At 51.2% G+C, this 15,844-nt stretch overlaps 1 protein-coding gene across 3 annotated transcripts in view; it reads left to right on the top strand.

Moving 5' to 3' along the window:
* Window positions 1-15,844, top strand: part of FHOD1 (formin homology 2 domain containing 1) — a 131,746-nt gene that overhangs the window by 39,323 nt on the left and 76,579 nt on the right. The gene's annotated exons all lie outside the window — the stretch shown is intronic.

The following is a 15,844-nucleotide window of genomic DNA, read 5'->3' as shown; positions in this document are numbered from 1 at the left end:
GCGGGCTGCGCGAGTAATGCGTGGGATGCGCGAATCCTGTCTGTGCATTGCTGCTCCTGAAAAGCGTAACCTTTGGGTGCAACATATGCTTCTATGCTTGGAATCCAATCACCAGCTCCATCATTGTGCGCACATCTACACAACCGCGTCCGTTCCGGGGCGGAGACGATATACACGGTGATGCGGATGGGGATTTAAAGCCTCTCATGATAACCCTGACAGAAATCAGAAGGGACCGAAGAGGGTCCTAACTTAAAGGGGGTTTTCCCGCTAAGGCCGTAGTCACACGGATGAGAGCGAGGTCCACCTGAGATTCTTTGGCGCAGCTTGCATTACACCGCCTGTTACATGTCCCATTCGAGACTCGCATGAACATGGGACATGTAGCGGTTTTTCAAATTCTTGTCCAAGTTAAAAATCACTTGTGTGAATGAACCCATTCAAATGAATGTTAGTTCTGTCTATCTCGGACGGAACCGCCATGTGAATGTGGCCTAGCTGTAGGACGGGAGATAAATGTTTGATCGCTGGGGATTCAACCGCGCAAAACTATGGGAGTAAGGCGGCCGTGTTCATATTCAACTGCTGCTTCATTCACTTCCGTCATGGAATAGCAGAGTGTATCATTCAGCCTCCGTCACACCGAAGTGATTGTAGCCGCAGTGGAGTACGCACGCTGGGGGTCCTATTCACTGGTTGTTGGGGGTCCCAGTGGTTGGGCCATCAGTGATTGGACATTTATCCCCTATCTTATGGATGAGGAATACATGTCGTTAGTGAAGAGATGCCTGTAACGAAGCTGTTCCATAATGAGTGTGATGGCATGCTGTACTACCGTAGCTGCAAAAAAGGGGGACGTCTTAAAGTGTACCGCCCCTTTAAATTTATTCTTCCTGTGCACAAAGTGTTGTACAGATGCGTTTTGAGTTACATTTCTGGATGAGTTTTGCTTTAAGCAGATTTTAGTGACTAATAGGGGTGTTAATTCCGTGACCATCAGAAGATGAACCCCAAATTCTCATCTGCACCCCTGTCTTTCAGTTGCATGTAGTAAAGTTCTGGTAGTATGTGCACTATGTCTACTCTTCTGCTCTCGCCTGCAGGACAGATACGCACCGCGCTCTCTAAGACTCAGGCCTATCTGTAGTTAGTAATGCCTTCCTGTTGAGACAGGAAGCTCTGTGAGCGCTGCTCTGGCTGCCCAGGAAGCGTCCCTCATAGATAAGTTAATCTGAAAAGTTTGGCAACTTTCTAACCCTCCTCAGTGTTTATGATCTCTTTACTGTTCTCAAGATCTCTGCTTGCTGTCAAGTGATAGAATTCTCGTGTACATCCAGAGACTGAAAACCTGAACAGTTCTAAGACTTCTCGCAGCTGAGGGTTTGTATCCAGTCTAGACAACCTGCCTGGACTCCACACACTGATACATGTTACCTGCATTGATACATTGTAACAAATTGTCAGGAAAGGAGAGCTCACCGTACTGCAAATACACAGGGGTCCGACCAAAAGCTGTGGCTCCGCCTCGTGCGTGGGGGCCGCCGCTCGTAATTGCAGGCGCAGCTCCCATTGATTTCAATGTGATCCCAGTCTGCCGTTACAAGCGCTGGGCTCCTGATCAGCTGATTGTTGAGGGTCCTGAACCGCAGACCTCCAGCCGATCAACTACTGATGCCCCATCCTGAGGTCACATCATCAATAGTGTTTTGCATGGAAAACCCTTTAATCTGTTGCAAGCCGGTCAGCTTCTTCCATGTCTGCAGCTTGTATAGGTGCTGAGTGCTTAGATAGCAACCCCATAATGCAGTTGTGATCACACGTGGCACTGCCGTGTCCTGGGAACCGCTTCATGATTGGGCGACTACTGCGGCACACACCGGCCTAAATCAGAAATTGATACTGTAGAATATTTAGGTACTTCCCTCAGTAGATTCTTAGATTGGGGGGTGTGCCTTTAACAGTAATCCTCCAGGTGCCGTGTCGTCAGCGAGCTCCTGGGATCTCCCGCTCTTGGCCGACCTTTACATGAGCAATCCCCTGGAATGTGTCATACGGGAATGGCAGCGGCGCGGTTGCCTGGCATCCTTGGCACGAGGTTTCAGTAGGCGCCATGCCTCCAGCCTGCAGGTTGTGGTTATGTTGTTGCTGTAGCTCCTGATCATCGGGGCCTATCCTAATTATCCCCACTTGTCGTCCTCGTAAACATTAACATATGCGGAGGATTCCCCCGCGATTGCGCTGTTTTGTAGGTGATGTACGGAGAAGGACAATGGCGGCCGCCGCTCTCCATCTGATTGCCTGAATCATTCACCTTCTAAGACCTTCCTTGGATAAGTCTGTGGATGGTGGACAGAAACGCGTGTAGCGAAGGATGACCAGACAGGCGTAATACTGCGGGCAAAACCGATGCCCTATGGGGGCGGAGCATGACACAAGTCAGACAAGAATCTGTCATGCTCCTCCCCATTAGGCATTGCACTGGACACACCTATCGGTTTTCTGCGGCGAATGTTCCTTTAAAGGAGATGTCCACTTGTAAACTACTATCAGCCTCTCCTCAGTAGATTGGCGAGGCTCCTCCACCCGGGATCTCCGCTGATCAGCTGTTCGCCAGACCAGTGTGTTCATGCTCTGAGCTGACTTCTGCAGGAAACAGACAGCACCGTTCTTACTGCAGTGGCCAAGCTTGGTATTGTAGGTCATTCACTTCAGTAGGAGCTTCACAACCCAGAAGCGTGGCAAGCTCTGACTCATGCTGTGACTCCATTCGCCCGACTCCAGGACGGTATTTATGACTCCGCTGTCCTGTATCTGACAACACTCTCTGTACCTTGCCCACGTATCTGTGGGCTCCTTAGCGGCTCGTTTCTGTTCGCCACCCTTTGCCCACTGCAGAGAGGTACTTGCCACCATCAGTCTCTCCTTTCTGCTTGCATTACTGGATCCTGACAGTGGAGCGGCTGATAACTACTATCCCACCTACGAGGACGCCGCAACCTGCACTCATAATACACATCAAATCCCACCCAAAAAAATTGAGTTTTCTGGTTTGAAGTAATTTTTCCGTGTTGTTGGGGACTCTGAGGCTTTTTTTTCAGTTGATGACCTTCCCTCAACAATAGCTGATCGCTGGGGGTCCGCCGTCTGTGATCCCTGCAGATTAGCTGATTTCCAACAGCACAGGAAGCAGATGGCACCGTCCATATTGCAGTGGCCAGGGCTGGTATTGCATTGAATTCAATGGGAGCTTCGCCTGCAATACCATCCGGGGCTGCGGCAATACAGCCGGCACGATCTGCTTCCTGCTCTGTCCACAATGGCAGTGGTACCTGGTCCGCTATAATCTTGCTTCTAGTTCATCAATAGAAGAAATCCCCAAAGGCCCTCCCGGACATCCGCTTTAAAGGCTTGTCGGAGTTATGTAAAGGCCTCTCACCGGGTCCCCCGTGCTGCACAATAACACAGCAGCTCAAACCCCGCGTCTGCCCGTTCCGACGGAAGGAAAACGGAACCGCCTATTTTCCCGTCTAGTTGCTCCGACAGAAAAGCAGAACGCGTCGTTACTGTGTGATGTGTTCTACAGTCATCATCCATTGTAGGGGGGTATGCCTCAGTGTATCGGGGCAGGTAATGTGAGCGCTACTTTTTACGGTGCCCATCCCCCCTCCACTGTCTCCTAAGGGAGCGCCGGCACGTAGTCTGTGGTTTGGGCTGCTAGCGACGGGCCCGCTGCCTGGGGGGTAATTGCAGGGCGTAGAGGAAGCCATGCATGTAATTGAGTCCCTGGGAGCTGCGGGCCGCAGTTCAGCGCTGGGGTTCCCCTTGGAGCTGCACATCTGTATATCCTCCCTTCTACCGCAGATGTTAACGAACAAATCCTCACCAACCGCAGCCTGGCGGCGGCGCACGTGCCGGTTACAGGAACCCTGGCACCGGCGGGGGGGATATGTCTGCCAGACCTCCTACTGTGGGGACTACAACTCTCAGCATGCATTCAGCATCTTTCTGGGGATCTACACTTTATAACATGGCTTACAAGGCTCTTCTCTAGTAGGGGGTTTACGTCTGCGCACGGGGAAACCTTTATTTGTAGTATGACAGTCGACCGTTTTCAGATCGGGGTCATCAGACGGTTCGGTGACACGTTTTGCCGTGATTTACAATGTGGCTGCGCAAAACCCAACCGCGTTGAAAACCGCACGTGATTTTATATTGTTTTTTAAATGCGGCAGCCGCCCAGTAGCGCGTCTGAATCCACCCGTGTGCGGCAGTCTGTGCGGGCTACAGGTACGGTCACATGGCAGATTCTGCCACAAAATTTGCCTGTAACACTGCGCCGGAAATCAGCGGCCGCGCTGCCAGCGATCCGCAGGCAGATTTAGCCCGGGCAGAGTTTTCACCGCATTCTCGCTTGGATCCACATGAAGAAGCGACGGCTCTACTTTCTGCAGAAGCTCGTTGGAAATTCGGCACTTGGGTCTTGTCCGCTGATGGGGCCAAAAACGGGCACGGAATTCTGCCGCAATTTTGCTGGCGGATTCCGGGGTACAGCATGCACCCTCCACAGCTTCTTCTGGGGCCCCTTTAGACCTGCCTGAAAGCTATAAGGGGGTCCCGCTATTGTGCCCCATCTTTTATTGCACGCCCTATCTGCACGGCCCGTTCACTACGTGTGGAGCGATGGTGTGGATTTACATGGATGTTAACAGCCGGTTACAGGGGCTGCTTGTGGTGTGCCCCCCATCCCCCCCGTGTGATTTACTGGGGGGCTTCTGCAGACTGAGAAACAGATGCCCAGGAATCAGCAATCCTCTTGCATGAACTAGAAGCCCCCCTCTTATCCTTCTGGGGGACTCGTCATGCAGGACATGTGGCCTCTGTGACAGATGGTGACGTGGGGGGAGCCGGCTGTTATGATGAGGGCTCGGTCGGTGGCCGGGGAAGTAGAGGCCGCTCACTGCTGGCAGGATGACACAGCGAAGATGGTGAGTCCTGCTCTTCTATCATTGCTGCCCACTGACCGCCGGGACCCAGCCGTATACTGCGCAGTGGGGGGATATAGAATGTTCTAGGAAGACTACGCTGACTTTCCTTCTGTTATCAGTGGATCTGATAGACTGGATATAGACAATGTATGATTCCATTGTGCCTGATCATTGACAAGTGGGTGGAGCCTAAGTGGACTGGCATGCAGGTACTGATCCGGCTTTAGAGGTTTTCTGCACGTGAAGCCTAATCAGTTGGTTCTGCAGCCTTCTGGTGTACTCGGGGTACGTTCACATGTCGCTGATTGGCTGCAGATCCGCGACAAAATCCACAGCCAATCAGCAGTGTGTTAGCGCATCTTTAAAGGGGTTTTCTGGGGAACATGCTATTGACTGTGTCCTCAGGATAGGGCATCAATAGCTGGTTGGGGTTTGCCGCTCTGGACCGTGACTGATCAGCTGATTGTGTGACCGCTGATAGCGCTGCAAATACAGTGGGGGCGCAGCGGAAGTAGGTACTCCGACCCCTGAGTAGTGGCCAGCACTTGTAATTGCAGGGTCGGGTCCCATTGATGTCAATTAGAGCTGTGCTTGCAATTACAAGCACTGGCCTCTACACAGCGGTCGGCAAATCTGCTTCCGCTGCGACCCCTGTGTATTAGCGCCACAGTCAGCAGGTGCATGATTAGCTGATCTGCTGGGGTCCCGAACGGCGGCCCCCGGCTGGTCAACTAATGATGACCTATTCTGAGGATAGTTAGTATTCTCCATGGAAAACCACTTTAGGGTGGAACACTGCTTTCTACAGAGGCTCTGTGGGTGCGGAGTTCGCCAGCGATCACTGGAGCGAGCCATCTGTAGCGATCGTCGGAGGGCGGTCACTGCCTGCCAGCTGAAGGGGAACTCTGTATTACCTCTGTGCCCATCTTCAGCCAGCGATCAGGGACATCGGTCAGACGAGCCCTTCAGCTGCTCCATTCTAGCTGTTGCTGGAGGTCTTGGCCGCCGGACCCCCAGCGATCAGTGACATCGGTCAGACGAGCCCTTCACCTGCTCCATTCTAGCTGTTGCTGGAGGTCTTGGCCGCCGGACCCCCAGCGATCAGTGACATCACTCAGACGAGCCCTTCAGCTGCTTCATTGTAGCTGCCGCTGGAGGTCTCGGCCGCCGGACCCCCAGGGATCAGTGACATCGGTCAGATGAGCCCTTCACCTTCTCCATTCTAGCTGTCGCTGGAGGTCTCGGCCGCCGGACCCCCAGGGATCAGTGACATCGGTCAGATGAGCCCTTCTCCTGCTCTATTCTAGCTGTTGCTGGAGGTCTCGGCCGCCGGACCCCCAGGGATCAGTGACATCGGTCAGATGAGCCCTTCAGATGCTTCATTCTAGCTGTCGCTGGAGGTCTCGGCCGCCGGACCCCCAGGGATCAGTGACATCGGTCAGATGAGCCCTTCTCCTGCTCTATTCTAGCTGTTGCTGGAGGTCTCGGCCGCCGGACCCCCAGGGATCAGTGACATCGGTCAGATGAGCCCTTCAGATGCTTCATTCTAGCTGTTGCTGGAGGTCTCGGCTGCCAGACCCCCAGGGATCAGTGACATCGGTCAGACGAGCCCTTCACCTGCTCCATTCTAGCTGTTGCTGGAGGTCTCGGCCGCCGGACCCCCAGGGATCAGTGACATCGGTCAGATGAGTCCTTCAGATGCTTCATTCTAGCTGTCGCTGGAGGTCTCGGCCGCCGGACCCCCAGGGATCAGAAGTTTAATGTGTCCCTATGACATGCTATAGGTTTTTTTTTAGAAAGTACAGTTAAACTTTAGTCTCCCGATTCCAGACTGTTTGTAAGATCTTGGCTTGCTGACAGTGAGTGGAAACTCATAGATGTGAGATTATGTCCACCTGGGGCCGGTATTTTGAGTAGAGGGTCGGCCTTCACAGTGGAGGAGACTTCCTGAATCTCGTCCTCATGCTGCGAAAAGAATCCTCACGAAATTTGTGTGGAAATGACATGCGGCGCGGGATTTAACCATCATACCCCGGATAGGCCCATAGACTTCAGTGGAGAGGAAGTCCCGACCATAGCAAGTCTGTGCAGTGTGAAGCTGGCCTGATACTTCTCACAGCTGCAGATTTGCTACAGTTGTATCCAGTCTGGGCAACCGCCTGTGAGCGGAACCCATCACCACACGAAGCTTGTGCCTGTCCTGATAGTTTGTTACAATGTGTCAATTTTAATATACAGTGGCCTTTATCTTGATACATTTGTATGTCGGTTGTAGTCAGGACTTCGTCGGGGTGTCTGGATCTAAGCATAAATGGTTGAATTCACTTTGGCCCCCTGTCATCGGGCGTTGCGGCAGATCTCAGCAGATCGCCGCCGCCCAGGAGCAGGAGTCGGCAGACGGATCTCCGCTTGTCAGCCTATCTGACAGATACGCTGACCGAAGAGCATCGCGGCAATTTGCGGCATGCTGCGAACTGCCGCTCGCGAGTGGAGAATCCTTAGCAACGCTATGGAAAGCTTCAGACAGTGTGATTTGTCGGCGATTCACCACCAGCGAAATCCCACCCGTGGCCTACAGCAAGCAGAGATCTTGTATACACATGCCATGTGCTAAGGTTTCAGCCCTGTACATTCTACAAGGAATATACGTTATTTACATAAAACCCTTTTATATGATCCGCTGACCGGGGCAGACCGTCCAGTATGGCGCCGCCATAGACCTGCGTCCTGGCCGATGACCTCCGTACGGCACGCTGCTCTGTCCTTGTCCGGCCCTGTGACATACATTGACACGTTGCTGTACATTAGCGCACATCTGCTCCGGCCTCTCACTTATTTTAAGTGCTGTTAATTCTCGTCGAGCGTATATATAGTAACTGTGCCTTGTAGGAATGATGTCCCGTCATGGGGGGATAAGAACTGACCCCCGCCAGCTTCAGCCTTTTATTGCTGCATGTGTGTAAGCCCAGTGTTCTCAAAACAGCGAGCGCAGCTCTGAAGTATAATGTAGGATCAGTACAGGACAAATGTACACAGTGACTTCACCAGCAGAATAGTGAGTGCAGCTCTGGAGTATAATACAGGATGTAACTCAGGGTCAGTACAGGATAAGTAATGTATGTACACAGTGACTTCACCAGCAGAATAGTGAGTGCAGCTCTGGGGTATAATACAGGATGTAACTGAGGATCAGTACAGGATAAGTAATGTATGTACACAGTGACTCCACCAGCAGAATAGTGAGTGCAGCTCTGGGGTATAATACAGGATGTAACTCAGGAGCAGCACAGGATAAGTAATGTATGTACACAGTGACTCCACCAGCAGAATAGTGAGTGCAGCTCTGGAGTATAATTCAGGATGTAACTCAGGAGCAGTACAGGATAAGTAATGTATGTACACAGTGACTCCACCAGCAGAATAGTGAGTGCAGCTCTGGGGTATAATACAGGATGTAACTCAGGACCAGTACAGGATAAGTAATGTATGTACACAGTGACTCCACCAGCAGAATAGTGAGTGCAGCTCTGCAGTATAATACAGGATGTAACTCAGGATCAGTACAGGATAAGTAATGTATGTACTCAGTGACTCCACCAGCAGAATAGTGAGCGCAGCTCTGCAGTATAATACAGGGTGTAACTCAGGGTCAGTACAGGATAAGTAATGTATGTACACAGTGACTCCACCAGCAGAATAGTGAGTGCAGCTCTGGAGTATAATACAGGATGTAACTCAGGAGCAGTACAGGATAAGTAATGTATGTACACAGTGACTCCACCAGCAGAATAGTGAGCGCAGCTCTGGAGTATAATACAGGATGTAACTCAGGAGCAGTACAGGATAAGTAATGTATGTACACAGTGACTCCACCAGCAGAATAGTGAGCGCAGCTCTGCAGTATAATACAGGATGTAAGTACTGTTCTGCCCGGTTAGTGTAACACAGGTGCTTTGCCCGCACCGCCCCGTGGCATGCTGATGTGGCACTTGCAGTCTGCTGCACCTGTTAATAGGCAGGCATAGTTTTTCTCCTCGGTCGGCAGGAGATGTTCTTTGTCTTGGCAGGAGGACTCCAGATTGTTTTATAGGTCTCAGACTTGACTTGAAGTGTTGTCCCTGATGACTTTTCCTATCCACAAAAGCTTTTAAAGTAAACAGTTTACACTCGGTTCTACCAACTGCGGAGGGTTTATAGGCTGCGGGGTTATAATACTCCACAAGTAGTCATTATGCAGCGCTCAGGAGGGGGACGGCAGCCAAGTGCTCCTTCCACTTCGTCATTAATGGGTATAAAAGAATCATCCATGAACCCCTTAACTCAATATTTGTTTAGCCTTGTGCCCCGGAAGAAATGCTTCCCATGAGAATGCCGGAGCTCTGGGCTGTAGGAATGCAGCGCGTCAGTAGCTGACGAGGAGCGGCTCCAGGTCTAAGTAGATACTGTAACCTACCGTTGTACGGTACATACCAGTGCTGGCCTTAGGTTAGATGGCACACTGGGCAGATTGATTTTCTAGCGCCCACCTTCCCCATCCAGTCTTAAAATCAAAATTGATACATACTGCATCGGTAGGCAGTCTGCAGAAAGCAGCACGATGGCACAAAACCCACACCAGAATCCCTCCATGAATACTGTACCAGGGCCAAGCTCAGGATATGAATACTGTACCAGGGCCAAGCTCAGGATATAAATACTGTACCAGGGCCAAGCTCAGGATGTAAATACTGTACCAGGGCCAAGCTCAGGATGTAAATACTGTACCAGGGCCAAGCTCAGGATGTAAATACTGTACCAGGGCCAAGCTCGGGATGTAAATACTGTACCAGGGCCAAGCTCGGGATGTAAATACTGTACCAGGGCCAAGCTCGGGATGTAAATACTGTACCAGGGCCAAGCTCGGGATGTAAATACTGTACCAGGGCCAAGCTCGGGATGTAAATACTGTACCAGGGCCAAGCTCGGGATGTAAATACTGTACCAGGGCCAAGCTCGGGATGAAAATACTGTACCAGGGCCAAGCTCGGGATGAAAATACTGTACCAGGGCCAAGCTCGGGATGAAAATACTGTACCAGGGCCAAGCTCGGGATGAAAATACTGTACCAGGGCCAAGCTCGGGATGAAAATACTGTACCAGGGCCAAGCTCGGGATGAAAATACTGTACCAGGGCCAAGCTCGGGACGTAAATATACCGTAGTAGAAGTAGGCACTTGTGCTGTGGGGGTGCAAAAGGACAGACCGCAGCACCTCGGAACATCAGAAGGGAGGAGACGGAGCCAGGAGGAGGATGATTCATGTAGCTCCACAAGATATTGCAACATGGAGGAAGATCATTTGGCCTGGTGGCCCTAAGGGGGCTTTTACAGCGCTGTGGCCCGTGGTATGATTAAGAAACCATAAACCTGAAGTAATCAGAAGATGCTCCAAACTTATCACAGAGGCGCATGATGTGAGACAAATGTAGCACATCTGATGGACCTGTTAGACACTTCTCTGACTTGTGCCGCCTCTTGGCTAGCTTACTTAGACCTCTATTTTACTGCACAATCGTGACACACATCATTAATAAATTTGGCGCATCTTGGTTCTTAGTCACAGCCCTTATCTAGACTCTTCTGAAAATTGTCTCCTGAAGCGAAAAAAAGCATCTTAAGAGTTGTTCCACGAACGAAGTGTATCCGTTCTGCACAGGATCTTCACAGGAGAGGCGATACCGCGGTGATCATTAAGGACCGATCGCTGGGACCTCCAAGAATCCCAAGAACAGGGGTCCGGTACACCCAGGAGCGAATGGAGCGAGGCTACACACATTTGCTGCCTTCATGAACTTCCGAGGGACTGACGCAGATAGCCAAGTACTTGAGCGAAGCGGTCTCCAGCGGTCCCATTGAAATGAATGGGACCGCTGTTCGTTTGTTCTTGAAATCAGTGGTGGTCTTAAGGGCCGGACCCCCACTGATCTGCAATTTATTCCCTATGCTGCTAGGGTATAACTTGCTTTCTTGGGACACCTTTTAAAGGGATTGTTCCAAGATGGAATCTCGTGTTAAGAAGACTTTAGGGCATCCAAGAGGGTCCAGCAAGCGCCTGGACCGTCTCCCAAAGAGGATCTGGCTACGGGATTAGTTCAAGAAGGGCAACAGAGACCCCACTTCTTGGGCAGCGGGGGGGGGGGGGGGGGGAGGGGGGAGGGGTTTACTTTCTCTAATGACATCTGGAAGAAAGATTGTCCAGAGAAGAGAAGGTAAGTGCCACCATGCGTCATGCCAACAGTAAGGCTTCCCGAGATGTTCATGTGTGGGATTGTTGCCCATCCCAGGGAGCAGCTCACTCAGAGCCTAAGACCACCGCCATCAATACAGAATGGATCTAAACCTCTTTTAACGCACCCTCCGCCAGCCGCCCCCGGCGGCGCCCTCCGCCAGCCGCCCCCGGCGGCGCCCTCCGCCAGCCGCCCCCGGCGGCGCCCTCCGCCTGCCGCCCCCGGCGGCGCCCTTCGCCAGCCGCCCTGGAGCAATTTGGTGACAAACAAAGCTTTTTCCAGCATGATGGAGCTCCATCTCAAAAGGATAAGTGCTAACCGAGTGGCTCGGTGAACAACACGTTGACATTTTAGGTCCGTGGCAGGAAACTCCGCAGATCTCATCCCACTGAGGACCTGCAGTCGATCCTTACAAAACCCAGATTGTGATGAACTCCCAGCGCTGATTAGGAGGAGCGGCGATCATCAGTCAGGATTCGGCCCAGAAGCTGATGTCCAGCATGTCGGGGCGAAGTGCAGAAGGCTGGAAAATAAGGGCCAACGCCGTAAATATGGGGGCTTTACCTAAACGTTATATATTTGTCAATACAAGGTTTAACACCAACATTCAGGGGAATATCGGCAGCTGAGGTCCGTCCCTCCCCTATAGAGAGAAGAGAGCCCACAGCGGGAATGGCGCAACAATTGACACGCCGCGGCATTAAATTCCGCGTGGCATGTCCGTTTCAGGGCAGCTTGGCCGCAGCGCGTGGGCGAGGTTCTTGCCAATGTCGCCCACTTTGCTGCTTAGTCTCGGGCTTTAGATTGCAGGTGGTAATTCGGCCCCACGTCTCGGTGCTAGAATCACTCGGGTGAATACGGCGCGGGTTTCTTGGAGGTTCTGCTTTCTTTATGTATTTTGTGATGTCTTTTTGCAGTGTTCTTCCAGCGCCGGATGACAGAACAAGCAGCGTACGCGGGGCTGCTGAGCGTCGCAAACAACGGGCGCCGCTCATCCGAGTCCGATCGGCCATCTCTCTAACTCTCTGCTCCTCTGACACACTTTGGTTCCTCCTCCTATATGTTCTCCTGGAGCAGCAATTAGCCTTGTGGCGTTTTCCCAAATTACAGGCTCTGTGCCTCTCCAGAGCCTCCTAAATAATCACCGGACGGCGCAGGATGTGGCCTCGCTCCTTATTCTGTCCTGTGGTTGACGGCTCATCAGTGACACAGCAGCGCGCTCCACAGATTACCTGTCTCGCTCACGTCCCCCTTCGCCGCCCCCCCCCCCCCCTCGTCGCAGCGAACATCGTGTTCTTTACGTACAATATCTGAGCTTTCGTCTTGCAGCACAACGTACATTACTTCCATATGAAGAAAACTCAGGAAATCCCTGGTGGCCTGCGAAAAGGATGGACGGCTCAAGTTACTAAATATTTTGGCACGCCGCAGCTCTTAATTTTAGCTTTATGAGTAATGGCTTGAAGGCCTGCGAGCGTCTGACATGGGGGGAATGTTCAGTCTCCATTTGTATACAGCATTCTGTCACCGGCTGATGGGACGTGCCGAGAGCGGGCACCGCTGTATACTGGCCTCAGGCTGCAACGCAAAAGACCAGATTCGTTTCCATGAAGGTTTCTGGATAATTTACTGGAAAAAGGCGATCACCGTCTGCCCTCCCCGTCTACAGTCACACGGGGGTTTATCACTAGTTGATCGGCAGGGGTACGCCGATCTGGCTTCCCAGCAATCAGCTGTTCGGCCGTTGTCAGTGCGCTCAGAGATGGAAGCAGACTGCTCTGCTCACATTGCAGAAGTCCGGGTTGGAAATGCATTGAGTTCAATGCGGCCTGTGCTTGCAATACCAATCCGGGCCACTGCAGTGTGTACGGAGCTGTCTGCTTCCAGCTTCTACACACTGACACCCGGCTGCAAAACATCTCATCACTGGGGGTCCGAGAAGAGGATCAACTATGATGAGCTGAGGATAGGTCATCAATAATTCAGATAATAGTGCCCCTGAATGCCCCATGTGAATGGAGTGGCAGGGCACACTCAACCGCTGCTTCATTCGCTTCTATGGGACAGGCTTGGCAATCTTCCTCTGTCACATAGAAGTGAATGATACGCTGGCCACGCTTACACTCCACCGCTCCGTTCATATGGGACTTTCAGCTGCGCCATTCTCGGGACAACTGGAGGTCTCGGCAGTCATGTGACTGGCCCGGTGTCCTGTGGATGGTGGACAAATGTCCTTGGTGGTGAAACCTCTTGGCAAAATCTCTGCTTGCTGCCATTGAGAGGAAGCCCGTCCTGATGAAGTGTGGCTACTGGGCTTGTAGGGGGTCTTTGGGGTAAGAACGTTCGTTTGCCCAATCATCAAGCCCTGTGAAGCTGCAAGTGGTCTGCCCATGCGATGTTGAGCTCCGAGTCCCAGAGGCGGGTCATACCAACCTCTCGCCACCCACGAACCTGGTGACCGAATCCCTTTAAGGACCAAGCGGCTTTCTAGTCATAACTCGCTGCCAGTCGTATTGGTGTGTGTGGTTAATGGCCGCACTCTGGGGTCCATATAATGTCTTGTAGGGCTCTTATAAAGGTTTCTTTTGGGGGGGGGGCTCGTTAATTCCACCATTGTTGTTGGGTTTTGTTTTTACAGCTTTGATCTTTCTGTAAAAACAACCTGATCGCTCTCTAATCTGATCGGCACGATCGCTGCGACACCAAGGTTTAGTTTTACTATTTTATCACAAAAAGCGCTCGTTTTTAACCATTTGCCTCCACATCGCCGCGTTCTGCGCTCCGCGAGGGCCTGGTTTTTGCAGGAAGAGTTGGACCTCAAACTGGTTCCAATAAACACTACGTGTGACTTTTTCGTTGCTTTATTGGGAAACGAACAAAAGAAAAAGAACAATTCTGGAGTTAGTATTTTTTTATTTATTTTTACTGCGTTCACCATGTGAAATAAATACAATCTTTTCATTCTCTGGGGTGTGATGAATGCGGTAATACCTATTATGTGCTCATTTTTTAGAAAATATTTGGAATTTTAACCATTTTTTAAAAAAATGTTTGGGGGGGTGTAATTTAAAAAAAATGTATTTAAAAAAAAACAAAACATTTTAAAACGCTTTCTTTTTTAACATTATTTTGTTAGTCCTTCAAGAGAACTTGAGGATGTGATCGATCACTAGGATAATACACTGCATTACTTGTAATGCATTCTACTAAGCCTATCCCAGCAGCCTAGTATTCTCTGCTGGAGGCGGGGCTTAATAGGCTGCCTTACATGGCAGGCAGGGAGTCCTTTGTCAAGCCTATGACTGCCATGGCAACCCATTAGTACCGTGCAATTGCATTGTAGGACACCGATGGGCGATAGAGCCCCCTCTTTATCTGCTTACATGTTCCAGTTGCTATTGATTGTGGCATGTGAGGGGTTAACCTGCCAGGATCTGAGGTTTCTTCGTTCTTGGAGGTTAGAGCAGGAGCCCCGCTGTCGGTAGTCAGCCAATCAACCGCCTTAAGATGTATATGCAGGTTTAAAGCCCATTAGTGACCGCCATAAAAGGGCTTATTTGTGGCCCCTTGAACACAGCCGTCTTTTCTCCGCATGTAATGCTGTGCTTCCAGCGCATCGCTGACCGCAGTCGGGGGCTCCCATTGGTTTCATTGGAGCCTCTCAGGCATGCACTCAATTTTTCGGGCGCTGTCTGTTCTATTTTGAGTGTTTAGCGCACTTCATTAATGATGGGGTATGGTGAAGGAGGACAACACCGTCCAGAAAATGTGAAGGAGATCCAATGTCCCCAGCTTCCATGTGTGTCCAGTACATGGTGTGTGCCACCATCACTGCGGCCAAGCAAGTGGTCACCGTTGGGGAACCAGGAGGGGTGCTAGAGTTCTGAAAGGGGAGCTGTAACACAGATTTTTCGCCTTCTGTGGGGTTCACCCTACAGATTGGTCCAGTTAGCCAGTGATGGTCTCATGGGGAGAAAATGAAATCTAGGCAAACAGCATTACCACTGGGTGCTGATCAGTCCTTGGCTTTGTGTTGTGTTTTTGTTTCTATGGTAACGAATGTTACTTCACATGAAAGCCTTGTGTGTCTAATATATGTGTTTGTAGCTTAGGGCAACAGTGATCTCGGCATGCGGGAAACCAATGGCGGAGTCTAAGGCGATCTTAACAGCCAATGAGAGCAGAGGAGCGATACAATTCTTGTTTCTGCAATGAGAGTCGGCGAAGGATATTCCTGGTGATATGTGGCAGACATCGGGGGATCAATGCCCTTCATACTCTACAGGTAAGACCTGGGGGCTCACTTCAGCACCAATGATGGGGAACGTCCTGGACGACCGAAAGAGGTTGCTGTTCCAGAGATCGTCGATGCTGCGCACAACTTCATGCTGGGGAATCGGCCAATTTCAGCTGCAGGAATAGCCGACGACATGGGGATTTCTGGTGAACGTGTTTGTCTCATTATCCATGAACATCTGACCATGAAGAAGCGATCTGTAAAGTGGGTCCCCAAATGTCTGACAACAGATCAGAAAAGCATGCGAGTGAAAACTTCCGTTTGTCAGCGTTTTCCGGACTGATAAGACCTTCCTGG

Source organism: Eleutherodactylus coqui, chromosome 11 (assembly GCF_035609145.1).
Source record: "Eleutherodactylus coqui strain aEleCoq1 chromosome 11, aEleCoq1.hap1, whole genome shotgun sequence".
NCBI classification, from domain to species: Eukaryota; Metazoa; Chordata; class Amphibia; order Anura; family Eleutherodactylidae; genus Eleutherodactylus; species Eleutherodactylus coqui.
The sequence above is the reverse complement of the archived record's forward strand: the minus strand, read 5'-3'. Positions and strand labels throughout refer to the sequence as shown.